The sequence below is a fragment of the Lissotriton helveticus genome, chromosome 4_1, assembly GCF_964261635.1.
Source record: "Lissotriton helveticus chromosome 4_1, aLisHel1.1, whole genome shotgun sequence".
NCBI lineage: Eukaryota > Metazoa > Chordata > Amphibia > Caudata > Salamandridae > Lissotriton > Lissotriton helveticus.
Window position 1 is genome coordinate 63070115 of NC_136063.1, and position 18075 is coordinate 63088189.

Consider the following 18075-nt stretch of genomic DNA (forward strand, 5'->3'; position numbering starts at 1 on the left):
CAGATGCATTACCCTTGGTATTGTTGTCCATAAGATCGTTGCCATATTCACGATCTAGTCTCACCCCGTATGAAGTGGTCTTTGGGAGACCGATGAACATTTGGGGAGTTCCTAAGCCACGCCCCATACATGATGTTCCTTGTGTTCTGTTGAATGATTATTTGGCACAGTTAACCGACAGTTTGGTCTCTATTCATCAACAGGTTCGAGAAGCGCTTCCTGACAGATCTACAGGTGAGGCCCACGAACTCCGTCCTGGTGACCACGTGATGGTCAAGGTCTTCGACAGATCGAACAGCTTGGAACCGAGGTGGCGAGGACCAGAGCAAGTGCTCCTGGCTACAAAGACAGGAGTTCGAGTGACGAACAAGAAGAACTGGGTCCATAGCACACACTGTAAGCATGTGTCGCCTGCCTTGGTGTAACCTGCTGTGGTGACCGACCATCGAGAGATTCTGGAGACGGAGAAAGGTCAAGCTATCTCACCTGACGAATCTGCGGAAGTCTTCCCGGATCACACGATTCCTGGAGCATCGCGATACCACTTGAGACCGAGGAAAGAATACGCTTTGCCGAAAAAGACTGGTTGAGCTACCGCCCTGGGTTAGTGAAACGGAGAGGCGATGTGGTAAGGGGGAGGATCAGCCCTGCGTAGTGTAGTGACACCCGTCTTGGCCCGTGGTGAAGAAATCAGCGACTGCCCAGGGATAAGAGCTACAACGATTGTTTTTCGCTGTTGCTGAAAATAATAACAAAAGAATCATTTGTGCTGTAGGGTTTGTTGTTACTCTGGTGGTTATGGCAATAATCACCTGGTTTGTTGAGAAAGTGGCTCCTGCTCGACAGCTTTTTGTTGCCACTACTCCAGCTTCAGTGGAGCATCATTATTTTACGCTTCTCTACCATGAGCAGAGGCATCAACAATCTTACCTAAACAACACATTCATCCAGATGTTGCATCATACACACAATGCCACGAATGTTACCAACTGTTGGGTGTGTGAAATGATACCTGCACACCAAAAGAAAGGAGGAACACCTTTTATTCCTCTACCGTTTTCCCATAATGGTTCTTGTCAAGCTTGGTATGCTCTTCTGTTTGCTTTCGGAAAACCTTCAGGAGGAGGAATTATCTTTCGTCTGAATAAAGTATGCTATCAAGATAAAGATGGTTATCCTCAAGCTAAAGGGACTAAATGGGAATGGGAAGAGTATCAACCGGACAATATTGCGACACCATATGTCTTCACGAATATGAGGAACATCAAAGACAATGGACCTTTTGTAATTTCTGTGACCAGAGCTAAAGCAGAATTGTGTATAAGTAGTGTTGGAAGAATTCCAGTGGGACGGAGTGAATGTATTTTGACATTGACTATTGAAGGTGCTAATAACAGCAGTTTTACGTCTTCACATAATTCGTGTTTTGTGTGTGGTAATAAAGGATACTATCAATTACCTGTTGGGTGGTCCGGGGTATGTTACATATCATTATTGTTACCACCTGTGTTCTTGGCCCCTCCATCATATCACCTGAATTTAAAGTTGTATAATGACATTTCCAAGAATAGATACAAACGAACAATAAGTGCTGATGAAGTTGACCAAACTGATACTACTTGGCAATATGTCGATTTCAATTTGGGTTTGTTCTTCTTTGTGGGTGCTGCATTGAATAGCAGAAAGATAAGGCGATTGACTCGTGTTGTGGAAGCTGTCACCAATCAAACAGCTATGGCACTTGGGAACATTACAGAGGAACTTCAAATTGCGAGGATTGTAGCACTCCAAAATCAAATCACATGGTATTAGATGTGATTTTGGCTGATCGAGGTGGTTGCATGTCGCATCATCGGTAGCAGCTGTTGTGTTTTCATTCTGGATCACTCACCTTCGGTATATGATGCAATCTGAAAACTGCATAAGATTGCTGCAGAAATTCACACAGAGACTGGTACATGGACATTTTCGAACAGGATATGAACACTCTTTATTACTTGGGGCTGGAAGCTACTGACTATTCTACGTATACTACTGGTGATAGTATTTACATGCTGTACTTGTATACAATGTGGTCCTATGCTTTGCTCCATGAGCATCACTGCTTGTACACCTGCCAAAAGGAATGTTGCAGATATAAAAGCACAACAAATGTTAAATAAAGAAGTAGCTGAGATGATGAGCATCAATGTACAGGACGCATATCTAGATTATCCCAGATGAACGTATGTCTTCAGCTAATGCTGAAAGGGTCATCTGTTGTAATTTGGCAGCAATTAGGTTAAGCATTAGCAGAAGACATCCTTGATTTAGAGACTATCTTGTCCGTTTTGTGGAATCCATTTTGTATTTCTGTAAGCCATTTTGTTTGCCATGTGCTTGCTATGTGCTCTGTCCTGCCTTTCTGTTAACTGCTCTTGAAATCTGCCTAGAGACGAGATATATTTAGCATCTTCCACCTTTGCACATGCTCAGTTGAGCTTGCAGCTGCTGTAGTCTGTAACTGTCAGGATGTGTCCACCAGAATTAGCTAACGGTTAGCTCCTCCCACTTGTTGCCTGTACACTTTCTGTATGAACTTATATGTACCTAAAACCAGCATTCTGTACTTTTACCGCCTTCATTTGAGCCCCTGTGTGGGTATAAAAGAACCAAGCTCCTTCCATTCAGTATACTACGTCATACATTACCGAAGGGTGTTGTGTGAATGTAGTTCCACCTCATGAGGTTTAATAAACTCTGTATTTTCTATTTCAGTTTCTGTGCCAACTTCTTCCTATTGGTCTGAGGACTCTGTGGAGAGAAGGGCGAATCCCTTGTACTGGTAGGCCTTGCTGAGGCTCACCACCACAGACCCAGTTCCCTTGGTATATGAAGGGCTCTCCTCTGTTTTGGTTTTGGGTGACTCCATGTTGTACATTCTGCACTGCACCTCGCAAACATGCACACCATGCACGGTACCACACCAAAATACACACCATGCACTGTATACCCACACACTTACCTTTGACTCCGTCAAAACAAGGTGCCGGTCTCTTGTGTTAAGGGTGCGCCAGGACAGGAGGGACTGCAGCCTGTACCCCCAAACAAAGGTGATTTACTAGCCCATTTTTCTTTTTCTGCTGACTAGAAGTAGTGGGGATTCCCTTCACAATTCGCTTCGAAGCAAGCTAGAACCAAATAGTGATGGCAAGAATCCTGGCTGGAGTCCCGCCGGCGCCTGCTGCAGCTCACCCCACCAAAGGGTCAGGGTACGCCCTAAGTTTGCAGGATTTATTTGTGAGTTTGTACCGCGCTGGAATCGACTCCCGAAGGAGTATCTCCGCCCCCAACACTAGTGAGAATCAAGGGTGGAAACAAAGAGAACTGATTTGGGTGCTAAGACTGAAACAAAAAAGTTTTCAGCCTTTTCCTGAAGGTCAGATGGTCCGTACACCGTCTAAGAGAGATGGGAAGTTTATTCCATAGAATGGGGCCAATAAAAGATAGGGCTTTTCCCCCCTGCCTCACCTTCCTTACTGTAGGTACTTGCAGAAGAACTGGTTACTGGACCAGAGGGTACGTGCTGGCGTATACGGATTGAATTTTTCAGCCAGGTACGAAGGGCCCAGGCCGTGTAGGCCCTTGTGGACCACACAGCAGGTTTTAAACTTGACCCTTTGGTGGATCGGTAGCCAGTGCAGCTTCTCCAGCAGGGGACGAGAGGGAGATCTAGGAGGGGCATTCAAGGCCAGCCTAGCAGCAGTGTTTTGCACCACTTGGAGCCTACCAAGTACACTCTCATTGGTCATTGAGGTGGTCTTCTAGACCATTGCACTCCTGCATCTAACTTGGGCAGGCAGACCGCCCGGTAGGCAGACCACCAAATAAACCCACTCCGTTGCTAAATCAGGCCCTATGTCTCACGAGGTCCCCATGACTTCTTAAACTGTCAGAATACTTTAAAACTACTAACTTATTTTCTCGAGTTGCAAAAAATTAACTCATCAGATTTGTTTGGAATAAAGTTTCATCAGGAACAGATGGGGAATCCAAAGATCTCCAGAACCATGTGGGTCCTTAACTCAAAAGTGCAAGCAATTCTTTCGAAAAAGATGTAACTGATTGGGGAATTGCTATATCGACACTGATTACCTCAAACAATTCACACCTATTGTAAAAACAAAACAGAAACCAGGACCGATTACAAGATTCTACATATAAGATAAACAATTGCTTGGAACCGAAATATATACATCTGAAAAAACTTGACTATATGCTATCGACCGATGTGTGCAGACTCAACAGCAAGCTGCCCTAGGTCAGTTTTAAAACTTTCACTGAATACCTTAAGATCAGTCAAATATTTCTGAATCAGTTCACTGCAACTTAGCAATTTGCTCCTGAAACACTGCCAATGTTGATGTCATTTAGCACCTAGTGGAGCAAGTCTTGTCTCTTTTCTTTCTAAGCATCACTATTGTCTGTCTGCATGAACCGTGACGAACCATTCCCTTTACACTAAATACGTTCTCACCTATGAAACATGCGCTACTTTTAGTTCAAATGGCAAACCATCCGAAGGACCAATGTTTCCGATTTATAATGAAAACAATCAAACTATGTACTACCAGGATTATTGGCCAATAATGGTCAGAAACAATTGTTCATACTGAACGCGTATTTTCAGTAGAGAACAAAGCACAAATCTCAAATGCTGTCCGGTAAATTCAGGACATTTGAAATATTAGAACATTGGAAGGTTGAGTGTTCCCTTGAAGACAATGAAGTAGCTACGGGCGTATAATGGCTGGTAGAAGCCCAGAGCTCCAACATTCCAATGGTTTTCTTCATGTTTCCCCCTTATTAATTAAGAACATTCTATCATCAGTTGGTGGAATGTTCTTATAGTCCTTCTGCCTCAAGCTATACCTGTTATTAAAGGCCCTCACCCTTGTTATAGGCACTAGTCTTGGTCAGGGCCTTTAACCACCTCCACCCCTCAGCAGCAGGGCATAAGGCTATATTACACCAACCAATGTAATGAGTACCGGTGACTTTAACAACAATTTACTATTGCATTTCTTGGCTACGATATCACCAGGGGATCTTTCCAACACGTTCTTTAATGTCCCTTTGGTCGCAATAGTTAACTGGTGAATTAATAATTGTCCAAAAATAAGCCCATGTGCCGGCTACATATTAATTGATGCTATCAGATATTAAATGGGAGTTTCTCAACTGATCAACGGGTCTGGCCTACATGTGTTCCACGTAACTCAAAGAGTTTATGATCAATTATATCTTAGTACACTTGTACTAACTACAAGGTCATTGCACAAAGGCAAAGCGGCCGTAATCCACAAATATTTGCTTCACATCTCAACCAGACGCTCTCATAAAAGGTTCCTTGATCTCAGTGAAAAATAGAACAATTAGATGGAACAAAGCTTCTCAGGTCAATATAAAGCAACTTGGGAAACAGGATTTTATAATTAAAATACTGAAGATTGGGGACAATATTAGAAATGATGAGTAAGTCTGCTGGTTGAAAGAGTAATCATAGGATTGTAATAGCAAAAGAGGAGTACCGGCAATAACTTTGGTGACTCCTAAAACAATAACCTTCTTTATCCCAGAACTTACAATTAAAATGTATAAAAGAGTGCTACAAGTGAAAATTATTGGAGATACGCAATTACTTCTTGCAATAAAATACAACAACTCTAAGCAATTCTGGTCTCTGGTTGAAAATGGACTCGGGTCCTATTGACCAACAAATGGCACCATATCCCGTTCGAAAAATAAATCTTTACTCATTTGTCATATACCTGTCTACTTTAAAACAGAAATGAACTTTAGTTTTGAATTAAAAACAGCATAGATTAAAAAGCTCCCATCCCTCAAAAGCTGCAGGGCCGAACTGGAATCCTATGGATCCCATGGACATTTTTTAAAGATGTCCTCCTTTGGTCTGAATTATTGCTCTCCATATTTTCACATGTTCTTCAAACAGGCCAAATGCTGTTGTCTTGGAAAGGTGTGTTAATTCACCCCAGTTAAAAAAAAGTAGAGTACAGGAGTAGCCTGGTCAGCCAAGAGTGTAGATGTCTCTCTGTAAGCTTTCTGCTGTCCAGAAGAGACTTCTCTTCCATCCTGCTGCTGTTGTTGACTGACTGACCTCCCCAGGGCCATCTTGTCCCTACGGACGCCAAGGGACCCATAGACGTCACCTTTTCCCGCTCCTGACCAAGCAGCTCTTCGGAGGCATTGCTGCCTGGAGCAGGGCCTGAGAGGTTTTGGGGCGGCAGAGCACAAATTCTGTCCCCAGCCCTTAGGCCCCCACCACCCCAGCTGCGTTGAACAGGAGACTCACTAGTGGTTTGGAGGGGGTGCCGAGTTGCAGACTCCAGTACCTTAACCCTTTTGGGCCCTGTGGGCAGGCAAAAACAGACCCCCGACTGAGGACATCCCACTGGTAGAACCAGGCTTAGATGTGGTTGTTACGGATCGGGGGCCCACCTGGGACATTTGAACCTGGGCCCCTGGTGGCTCCTGCACATGATTGGCTGCGCCCACGAAGGGCTTAAACTTGACTCAAAAGAGACCCACTGCAGGGGGAAGTGACACCGGGCCAGCCCTAGAGACGCTGTGGGCCATGTTGAGCCCTATTCCTTACAGCGGCAATTGACGGAGTCAGGTAGGGCTCACAGCTGATTCTTTTTTCACTTAGGCCCCCATCCTTGACATCAATGGTCCACTGGAGGACCCTCTTGTTGGGGGGTACGTTTGGGCAGATTGCCCATTGATTGCTTTATCAGCCACTGCTCCATGAGCTAGGCGATGTATCCGACTGCTTGTGCTACCGTGGTTGGGACCTTCCCCAGTGCAAGTTGGTTAGGACCTGTGTACCCCCCACCACTGGTTTAGCCTCATCTTGCTTGAACCCCTCAGTGTGTTGAGGGACCAGGTCTATGTTTTGGCTGCTTTTTCCTCGGGCGCTGTGCCTCCCACAGGGTGGCTGTGGACTTTGCACTGAGCTCTTGCTCCTAGACTAGCGCAGTTTCCAGCATGGGTTGAGGGGGACTACCCCTGAACAAAGCCAGTCCAAAATAGATAAACGTAAGGCTTCTCAGGCCCCAGTGGCCAGCCAGGATTCTGCTGCGGCACCTCTCCTGCCACAGATGAGTCCACCCAGCACCTCCAATCTTCTCCCATTCAGGTGTCCCTCTCTGCGCTGGAGTCCAGGATTGGGGAGGCGGGGTGCATGTTGCACTTCTTTTGCTAGGTTATATGCAATGTTGCAGAGCGAGTCGCCGGCACCGAAGGCCAGTTATCAGACCTAAAGGACTCTATGTCAACCTTAAAGGCAGAGGCTTCTCACTTGACCATAGCATCCTAGAGCATGGAGATCCAGGGAATGGTGCCTGAGGACTTCCTTGAGAAACTGATCCAGTCATGGATCCCTGAGGGGTATCTCTACTCATGTTTTGTGGTGGAGCGGGCACAAAGGTCGTTGGTGGCTGCTCTTCCCCCCCTGGAGCACCCCCTAGTCCATTCATTGTAAACATACTTAACTTGAAAGACAGGGATGTGGTTCTCCAACCGTCCCGTGACCTAGCTCCTACACACTTTCAATCAGATCAGATCCTGGTGTTTCCTAATTGTGCTCGCCTGGTACAGAATCAATGGAAATCTTTTGAGGTCTTCTTGACAACCCTCTGCCTTTTCTATATTCTTTAGCCAGCAGCACTGAATCCTTTCTGATAAGGGAGTCCAGGAGGGGCGTAGATTGCATTGCTCACACAGTTTGTTTTCTTCTGTATGTGATCTTCTGTATTGGGGTGACAGATGCTCCTTGGCTGGTCGTGTGGGGTGGCAGTGGTTGTGGAAATGTTTTGGGTGTTTTTGCCTGTTGGGCCACAAGTTTGCTTTTGGTTTAGGCAGGCTGTGACCGTTGTTCCCTTTTACTCATCGAAAATCTCAGTGAGCACTCCATGGCCCCCTAGACAAATGTGTGAAGTACAATGGCCTTTAAATTGATGGTATGGAATGTCAGTGGCTTCAACAACGATTTTGGAAAAGGGGGTGGTGATGGACAGAGTTTCTGAATGATGCAGAATACTCTTACCAAGTCAAGAGATCATGGTTTTAATCCATCACCATTTTTTAGCTCACTGCACCATCCCAGCTCAGAACCTGGCTAAATGCAAATTAGTCTGTTCCTGTTCCAGTGCATGATGGGAACAGGGCAAACCAAACTACCAAGCCAATTCTTATACTGGGAAGGAAACAAGCTTCCGGGGGCCGGTTTCTGGCATCACAGCCTTCGTTGGCACGGCTTGCTTGAATCCTGATGGTGCAATGAGCAAGGGACTCACGTCTGAGTATACCCTCCCACACATAGTGTGGATAAAATCGATTTTGGAAAAGGGGGTGGTGATGGACAGAGTTTCTGAATGATGCAGAATACTCTTACCAAGTCAAGAGATCATGGTTTTAATCCATCACCGTTTTTTAGCTCACTGCACCATCCCAGCTCAGAACCTGGCTATATGCAAATTAGTCTGTTCCTGTCCCAGTGCATGATGGGAACAGGGCAAACCAAACTACCAAGCCAATTCTTATACTGGGAAGGAAACAAGCTTCCGGGGACCGGTTTCTGGCATCACAGCCTTCGTCGGCCCGGCTTGCTTGAATCCTGATGGTGCAATGAGCAAGGGACTCACGTCTGAGTATACCCTCCCACACATAGTGTGGATAAAATCGATTTTGGAAAAGGGGGTGGTGATGGACAGAGTTTCTGAAAGATGGCTTCAACAACCACATCAAGTGAAGTGCCATCCTGGGTTTTGCCAAACGGCATGCACTAGATGTACTTTTACTACAACACACACATCTTCTAGGCACTTGATGCCCATTCCTGGCTAGGTATGGATGCAACAAGGTTGTCTGGCTGTAAAACCAAATATCTTAGATTTCGCCTTAAGCACATTCGCTTGGATTTGATAGATTGTGGAAGAGTAAGTGCCACCCAAATCATGTTGACTTTGTGGTTACAAGACATAATCAATAGCACATATTGGGCCCGATTCATAAGGGTAAACTCAGGGAAAAAAAATTGAAGTTTAAACCTTACGTCTAAGTTTAGACCTGAAGTCTAAATTTAGACCTAAAGTCTAACTTATACCAAAAGTCTAATTTTACTAGTAGTAAAGTTAGAGTATTGGGCTAAGTTTCAATCAAAAGTCTAACTGTGGCCGAATGTCTAATTTACTAGTAGTAAAGTTAAACTTTAGGTCTACACTTAGACTTCAGGTCTGAACTTAGACTTTCGATCTCAGATTACCTTTGTTAATTGGGCCCATTGTATCTATATGCCCCAAGCCACTGTGCTACAGAAAAAAGTACCTAAAGTCTGGTTCCATTAGATCAAACTGTAGAGCGACACATGATGCAATTAGATACTATGGGCCCAATTGACAATGGTAAACGTAGACGAAAATATTAAGTTCAGAACCAAAGTCCAAGTTTGGACCTAAAGTCTAACTTTACTAGCAGTAAAGTTAGACTTTTGGTCTGAGTTTAGACCAAGAGTCTAACTTAGACCAAAGTCTAACTGTAGTAGTAGTACTAGTTATCAGTGTCAGGGGCCCCCTTCAGTGTGATTTTATTAGCTGAGTTCTGTATAGTCTGAAGTCTTCTGTTTAGTCGCGTCCTGAATCCTATGTGGAATACATTGTTGTACTCTAAGTAGCTTGTTGTGACGGGTCTGTAAGTGTTGTAGAGAAACCACTTCAAAAACATCTTGAGTGTGGGAAAACAGGAGGCAGAGACTGCGTTCGCTTGATCTGTCCTTTAGAGCTAGTTATTGACTACAGTTTTGAGGTTCTTCACAGAGGTTCTGAATTTGGCAGACTTCAGATGAAGTCCCATCAAAGGTGTCTTTGCCAAAGACGCCTACTTTCATCTTACCGGTGTTGAGTTTGATGCTGATGGTTTCCATCCATCTGGCGACTTCTGACATGTAGGTGGAGAAGTTGGTCTGGGTGTTAAATGTTTTGTCATAAAGGGAAAGGATGAGCTGGGTGTTGTCTGCAAGAAACGACATGGCAAGAAAACGAATCTGATCCACATTTTGAAGCTGGTGAGGTACAAAGCTCAAAAGAAATAATAATTTCTCCAATTTATCAATGCTACAGATGGTGCATTGCCTGTTGTCGATTCTATGCCAGGTGTAATTTCACTACCTTTGTCATATGTCTGAATATCCACTGCAATATCTTTCATCCTCATGTGTTCTATAATGCAGTTCATCACTTTGTTATTAATAAATAGGCACTATATTCTTGAAAAGTTGATGTTGCCTCCTGTGGTTCAGGAATTGCAATTTCACACAGAGACAAAAGGTGTCATAATGTGGCTAACATTACTGCATATCCAGTGCTTGATGAAGTTGTTTGGGGAATAGCTCCCAATGAAATTTTAGGGCCTATATAATTTATCCAGATTCAAAATGTTTTAAGAATTACTTTAGATAATCGTATTATGCCAGTCCTTTTGCAGGTTCATGGGACATAATGCTGGAAAGCAACTGATGATTGACTTGGGTTCACATGTTTGACTGGAAGATAAAGATCCATTTCTTTGCAAACATGTTTAATGATTTTCAGATATAAAAAGACAAAGATCAACTCCTCGAAGAAATTCATCAGGAGTGGTTCGGTTTTCACCTGGGGCATCAATATATTTATAGGCCCACTACGACAAGGAAAACATATAATTTGAAATGGTGGGATCATTGCAAGTCCCTTTTAATAAACACCCTTAAACATTTTAGAATAGGGTTTTTTTATTTTAATAGTGATAACATTTCTGCATTTTATTGATTTCAAGAACCTGAAATGTTGAACAAGACATTAATAATCACAGATTTATTTATTCACTTCAGTTTGTTGGTTTGTATTCAGTAGTAGGTTATAGGTATTGGAAAGAAGTGTTTGAGGATCTCAAACCAGACTGTGCAGCATGCAAGTGCTTGAGCTTGGTTTCTTTTAAAGACCTAAAAACATCATCAATTGCAAAGATTAATTTGAAAAACTGTACAGGTGGGAAATGGAAGGCAAGCCCCACTGATATAGATTTAAATTAAATTTTGCATAATCAGACATATAATTGGCCATTGTTTGGCTCAAATGATATAGCCTTATACCCCATACTCATGTGTGATTAAATTAAATTTTGCATAATCAGACATATAATTGGCCATTGTTTGGCTCAAATGATATAGCCTTATACCCCATACTCATGTGTGATTAGATTCCTGCCTGAAGCTTTTGGGTCATTTGCAAACAGACCAGATCCTAGATACAACACATCTTCTTCCAGAACTATAACTGCTTATAGTATAGGGAAATTGTAAAAAGATGGCTGTCCCAAACTAATTTTAGTGCAGTACACAAACACCAGTCAAATATCAGTGAAGATATGGACTTATACTATGTTCATCTGGGGCCAAATCTGGGAAAACATAGAACAGACATATTCTAAAAAGGAGGCTGCAGACACAATTAGGGAAACAGACAGAGAAATAATTTAAGTTACTTTCAAAGTATTGACAATAGTTAGAAGTCTCTTTCCAAGCACTATTTAATCCCTACCATTGCATTCTCTGTTTTCAATCTTTTGAAAGATTATTAGAATTTTTTACAATAAGAGTAAACTCAAATGCGTAAATTGAATTTGTTAAATTGGCTTTGAATGATATAAGTTGTCACTGCCAAAATTGTAGTTTTGCAAGAGGGATGTTCTGTATCTTGGATACCATATTGAGAAATGAGCAAGGAAAGTGTCTCAAGACAGGAACACTGTGATTCTGAACATGAGTCTGCCAAGTACTCAAAAAAAAGTCAGCATGTTTTTGGGAATGGTTGGCAACTGTCGATAATAGATTCCCAATTTTTGTCGACAGACAAACCTTTCAGAGGTTGAAACACAAAGACGCGTCAAAAGTGGTACCTTGGGATGATGATTGCATGCACTCTTTAATTGAACTGGAAGATAGTCTTTACCGAACTCGAGCTTGGGGAATACCTGACTTTAACAAAAGCTTTATTCTGTTTTGTAGTGAGCGCAAGGGTTGCACATTATTGGTACACGCTCAGATGCAAGCTACTGCACGCAGACCTGTAGCATATTTTTCAGCAGCTCTTGATCCTGTTCCCCCCATATCAGTGGCGGCTGGTGAGATTTGAAAGTGGGGAGGCGTAAAATAATTAATGTACTGCACTGCAGCCAGTAAGCTCAGCGAGCCAGCCCGAACAATCTACGGAGGGTTTGGGGAGGGGGGGGACCGAGAATTTTTTGAAAAAAAGACTGGATAAATGGTGCATTTTCAAGCAAATTACTAGTGACTACGTAGCACACACTACACTAATATTCAAATTGTCTGTAGATGCTCGACTGAAACGTATTCAACCGCAAAAGTCAAAGGGCCAAGTATGGTTATCATCATAATTAGTGAATTAGCCCAAAACAAAATTGCAAACATCATATGTAGTGCAGTTGTGTGAAAAATATATTCTGAATTAAAAAAAGCAAACCGAAAGATAGTGTGACAGGCTGGTGAAGGTACTGGAGAGGGTTCACTCGACTCAGGAAGATATAATACAGGCAGGGAGGAGAGGTTACTATCTGAAATTAGTGGGTGAATCTGAATGAAATCAGGGTGGGATTCTTATATGACGAAAATGAGTGTGCAAGGTGGGACAGGGGGAGAGATTACATGCTGGGAGTGTGGATGGCACTGAGAAAAGGCAATTAGAGTCTGTCAGGCTGATAAAGGGATAGAGGTTACAATCTCCGAGAGGTGTAGATGTGGGGTGACAAACAGAGTGGGGAGTGAAAAGCAGTATCAAGCTGAGAGGGAGGGGTGACATGCTAACAGATGGGCAAAACGGATTATCTACAAATAAAGGCCCCTGGGGTGGGCATGCTGACACTGAGAGAAGGGGGGAAAGCGGTGACAGAACGAGAGGGCGTTTAGAAACACCGAGAATGGTAAAGGGAGACAAGCAAAGAAGAGTAAGGGAAACTGGAATTGAAGTTTATTCGGTTTGTAAAAATGCACATTTCCTATTTTAATTGAAAAGTGCTCAAATATCGAGAATGTAAGTACTTTACCAACTCCTTACTTGCCCAATCAACAACTACATCGGAAACAAATGAAACTATAATAGTAAGAGTTGTCTCCCGTCTGCTGGGACAATACAACTGCCTTTGACCCAGGATTGATTGTTGCGCTCTTGCAATTCCAGCCGAGAGCCGCCTCCCCTGTCCCATCGTGCCCCCACCCCATAGCAAAGCTCTTAGAGACAGCATTTTAAAAATTAAAAAAGGATAGGCAGCTCAGTAGGTCAATGCTCCTGCTAGTAGTTGCGGTCTAAGACTCCCGCCGCCTGTGTTTTACCTCCCGTGGCTGATGCAGCTTTAAAGCCTGTTGTACCTCCTACTGCAGCCTCGAGTTGGAGTTTTCAACACAGAATTGTATTTGCGCGCGGTACAGGGGCCTTTGATGTGACCGCAGGGGGTGGCATGTCACTTCCTGTCACTGAGGTCATCAGACGCGTGACAGGTCTCTTCTATGATTTTTGTGAATTGGCGACACTGACGGAAACTTTATAGGACACATTCTTCCTCACCACTTCCGGTCTTTGTGCAGACTGCAATGCAGCCGACAGATTTAGCTTAATTGGTGCAAACCACGTCTGCACAGCGGTAAAAACGGATAAAACGGATTATAAAACCGATTGCAACGCGATTGTTCATAAATAATTTTAAAAGAAAAAAAAAAGGGATTTTAACAAATATATCCTAGTTTCAAAATACTCATTTTCTTTGGCAAAACACAGGCAAACTTATTTTGTCTCAGACACCGACCCGTATTCACATTTTAAAAGTAGAGGAAAGGCACAGTTTCCACTTTTTTAGACTTGAACAGGAAACTATACTGCGTTATCTATTACACTGGTCTGCCCTCTTGGCGCCGTTAGCGGAGGCCTCGGAAGGGGATACGAATCGCGCGGGGCCGGGTGATGGGGGGCGGGAGGGGGGGGGGTTAAAGATAAATGTAAAATTCGATCCTACCTGCCGCCTTGGGTCCGTTCGTTGGCGCCTAACCCCCGCATCACTGGCCCTCTCAGCCAATCCACTGTGCACGCCAGGCGCGGTGACGTCCCCACAGCGGCCAATCACACTACATGGCTTTCCAATGGCCACAAGTGATTGGCCATACAGTGCGGCAGCACTGAGCACAGCCACCCACCCACGCGCAGCGGCACCACCATCCTGAACTCAGTCTGTGCGGTAACTCAGCCAATCCTGGCGCAGCATTAACAGCGCCACTGCACCAGGATTGGCTAAGAGCAGGGCTAATACTGCCCATAATGAGACGCATAGCTGCCAAGGTTTCAGATTGCTATGTGTGACATTTTTAAAATGTCGGTGTAATTATGAGTGACATTTCAATGACTATGAGTGACACTTTCTCCCTATCAAAATTAAGTCATGAAGATGAGGGAAACACATACATATAAGAAGTTACACCCATTTGAGCAACAAGGAACTCTCAGAGCTTGAAACTGCTGCCCAGTACTAGAAATGGAAGGGCAATAACATAGCATCCAGTAACTCAGAGAGATCCTCATAAACAGTTTTGCGATTTGCATTGTAGAGTGGCGTTCTCTGCTGCAGGGATATGAATCGTCTGCGATAAAACATGCAGAGAAAACTGCCAGTTGACACATTTCCGACTTTTGAACAGATATATTTATTTACAGCAGCCTTAGGTTTTGACTTGCTTACAGAAGTACTGAGCCACAACAATTCTACTTACTGCTGCGTCTAGCTGGGGAAAAAAGTCTTCTGCCGATGTGTTGTTGCTGAAGTGTCTCTGTCACACTGACTGGCTGCAGACTGAGGTGTTGTAGTGTAGACGAGATTAAAGTCTGAATGAGACGACGGACAGTGAGAAGAGCTTTGAGAGCAGTTCCTTGTGCCTTTAAAAGACACTGACAGCACCTGCTCTCGGACTCACTGACCGGACAGAACCCGAACCCACAGCAGCACTTGTCCAGGTCAAATAGTGTTGTCCTAATTTAACTGTGCTGCAGGCGGCTGCAACAATTCCTGGGGGCATGGGCCTGCAAGAAATTAAAATCATCCTGCGCCTGTAGGGGCTAGTCCGTCGTCCTTGGTATCTGTTATGTTGGATCATTGTTGCCACAATAGTATTATTAATTGTTGACAGAGTGTAACCAGCCGATCGACTTCAGAGGCAAAAGCGGACCCATTCTGGCGCTGGATAATATTGAAAAAACTGCACACAGGTAGTCCCATTGCGCATTCACAGTGATTCTCCCGCATTTAGAATGCCCAAAGAAGCCGTGCTGCCGAAAGGTCAGTGGAGTGACACTGGGGGTAGCACGTGATTTGCTGGAAAAACACTCAGCAACAGGGAAGGTGCCATCCTGGATGTATTTATTTTACTGATGCAAGGAACTACGGGCACATTACAGACAGCACCTGTGGGGCTGCGGGGCCAACTCAGCTGCTAATCACAACAGTAAGTCAGCTGAGCCCGGCCCGTCTCGGCACCGAGACCGAGGTGAGCAGGTAACGTCTACTTGCAGGCTGCTAAATTAAATGAACGCTATTAATACTATCAATACATATATCAAGAACATGTCAGCCATGAATAATACTCACAGACCGGAGAGCACCCGAGACGAGTCTTGCAGCATGGCACTGTGACTCTGTGAGGCACCAAACTATCAGCACATTCAGTGGCGCGCAAAGAAACATAACTGGCGCTCGCCAGGGTGCCCGTAGTCTGTGACAGAAGGTCTCGCTCCTTAATTCACCTGTGTTGGATCACCGCACTGAAATGCGTGAGCGTCACACCTGTTGCGTGTGATGATTGGCAGGACTGGAGACGTCTCTGCCTGTCTGAGTGCTAGGGGAGGAGGAAGAGGGAAGGGGCTACTGCGTGTGTGCGCATGCGTGGGCAAGTCATACAAATGACTTGTCCAAAATATGCACACTGCTGCTGCCCTGCCTGCCACGCTGCTATTTCTTCTGCTCAGCTGGCTGTGCACACGCTGCCACTCACTGCCGCAGGCCCGCCCCCCACACCCTTACGCGATCGCGATGATGTCCACTGTGACTCCAATCATGATTCTGTCGACAGTGTTGGGCTGTTGTATTGTAGACTGTGTGAGTGCGCTCATAATTTTACTTTTTGACTGGTGCACGAATGCGTGACAGTGACAGTCGTCCATGGCTAGTGGGGCAACGCCCCAACGCCCCCAATGGACGAACCGCCTAGGTGTTTGAAATCTGTTGCAGCAATGCATGTGAGTTTGGAGCAGAGTGAGAGCATTGTGATGGGTCATCTGCTTAGGGCATATGTGCTACACTCAGTTGATGTCTTGCTTACGCATACCCAAATGCAACACCTGGCAAACATCCGCCTTACAAGGAATGTTCATAGGAGCTGAGAATGTGACTTTGATGTAATGCACAAGTTTGAATCCTGCAACTTTGATGCCCCTTCCTGGACATGAGGTTGTGATTGATGAGGCTGATCATGTTAATTTATTGTTAATTTATTTCTTCTATAGCGCTCGGCTACTCCGAGGAGCATCCCGGCGCTTTGGTGAAGAAAGAGCAGCTAGTAAACAACAACACAACAACTTAAAAGCAGACACAAGAGAAGGATCACGTTTATTTAGTAAAAAGCCACGTTTTTAGCTCTCTTCTAAAAGTAAGGAGATTGCCTTGATGTGATTGAGCTGTGCACGAAACCGAGGTTAGACATCCTAGACACCCCTTTGCCAGAATCAGATTGTGTGCTATTTGTTGATGGATCTTGTTTGGATGATGGAAAAGGAAATCTGTGTGTCAGCAAGTTAGGGAAGCTGCTACTTCGCTTCAGCAAGAGCAGTGCCACAACCTCAGTCCAGGTGACTGGGTCCTGGTAAAGAAACACGTACGCAAGTCTCGTTTGGAAACTGGTTGGCGTGGGCCGGTTCAAGTGATCCTAGTAACCACAACTGCTGTTAAATGTGTTGGTCTTCCGAATAGGGTGCATACTGCCGATACTCACAGAGTCCCAAGTCCTCTTGAAGATACAGCACCTGTTACGGATGTCCCAGTGGTTACAGAGAAACAACCAACTCAGGTTAGCCAAATTATAGAGAGGGCTCCACCTACTGGGACTTCATGCAGTAGTCCTGAGGGAGGTGGCGATTCGGCTCTTGTAGGTACCAAAGGATCACGAGAGGAAGGGCTGACTAGGTGCCTGGGTGACTGACTAGGTGTGATTTTGATCTCATCGAAGGGAACAGTACATCTGAAATGCAAGTAACACCCAGAGACTATTAGCCCAGAAGACACAACAGATTGAGACGCATTTTAAAAGAAGGAAGAGTACCATGAACAATTGTAGAGGTCTCTTGTCAGTCTAAGAAAGTGACAGTGATGAAGAAGGACCATGAGTGAGAAGATTCAAAAGAGCTAAGATACAAAGTCCAAAATACGCTGCACCTGAATGGCTTTACTTAGCACTGAATGATTGGGAAAAAGCATATCACACTTTTTGCTACTACAATCCAAGTGCACATGAGCCGCCTTGAGAGAACGTTGTGTTACAATTGAAATTCTTGAAATAGAATTCCAAATACAAGAACTGAGTCACGTTGTGTTGAAGAAATATTGCAATTTATGAGAACTCTGCATTCGCTACAAGCTATATATCTATAGTGGTTCGCTAAGTTTGCTGGTCCTGCACTACGAGAACCAGAAGGCCATAGGAATGGGGCAGGTTCTTTGTATAAAGTATGGCAGGAAGCGCTGCTTGGTGTTTACAAAAACATTACCACTGACAAAGGGTGTCTGGTGTGTTTTTACGTTCGATTAACTTTTTTGTCCTGTGTCTGCATGCAAGCTGCCATGAAATAAATCGAGTATTAATCATGTACCTGCTGGCTTCTCTCATCGGGGCTAACCTTGTTGATGGATATTGAGCGGCTGAGCCCA

General features: G+C 44.4%; 1 protein-coding gene across 1 annotated transcript in view; it reads right to left on the bottom strand.

The window, feature by feature from the left end:
- The window catches only part of LOC144828316 (uromodulin-like), a 597246-nt gene extending 583050 nt beyond the window's left edge, over positions 1-14196 (bottom strand). The window contains exon 1 of the mRNA XM_078686406.1: positions 14125-14196. The gene's annotated coding sequence lies outside the window, so the exon portion shown is untranslated. The remainder of the gene's footprint in view (positions 1-14124) is intronic.
- Positions 14197-18075: the final 3879 nt, after the last annotated feature.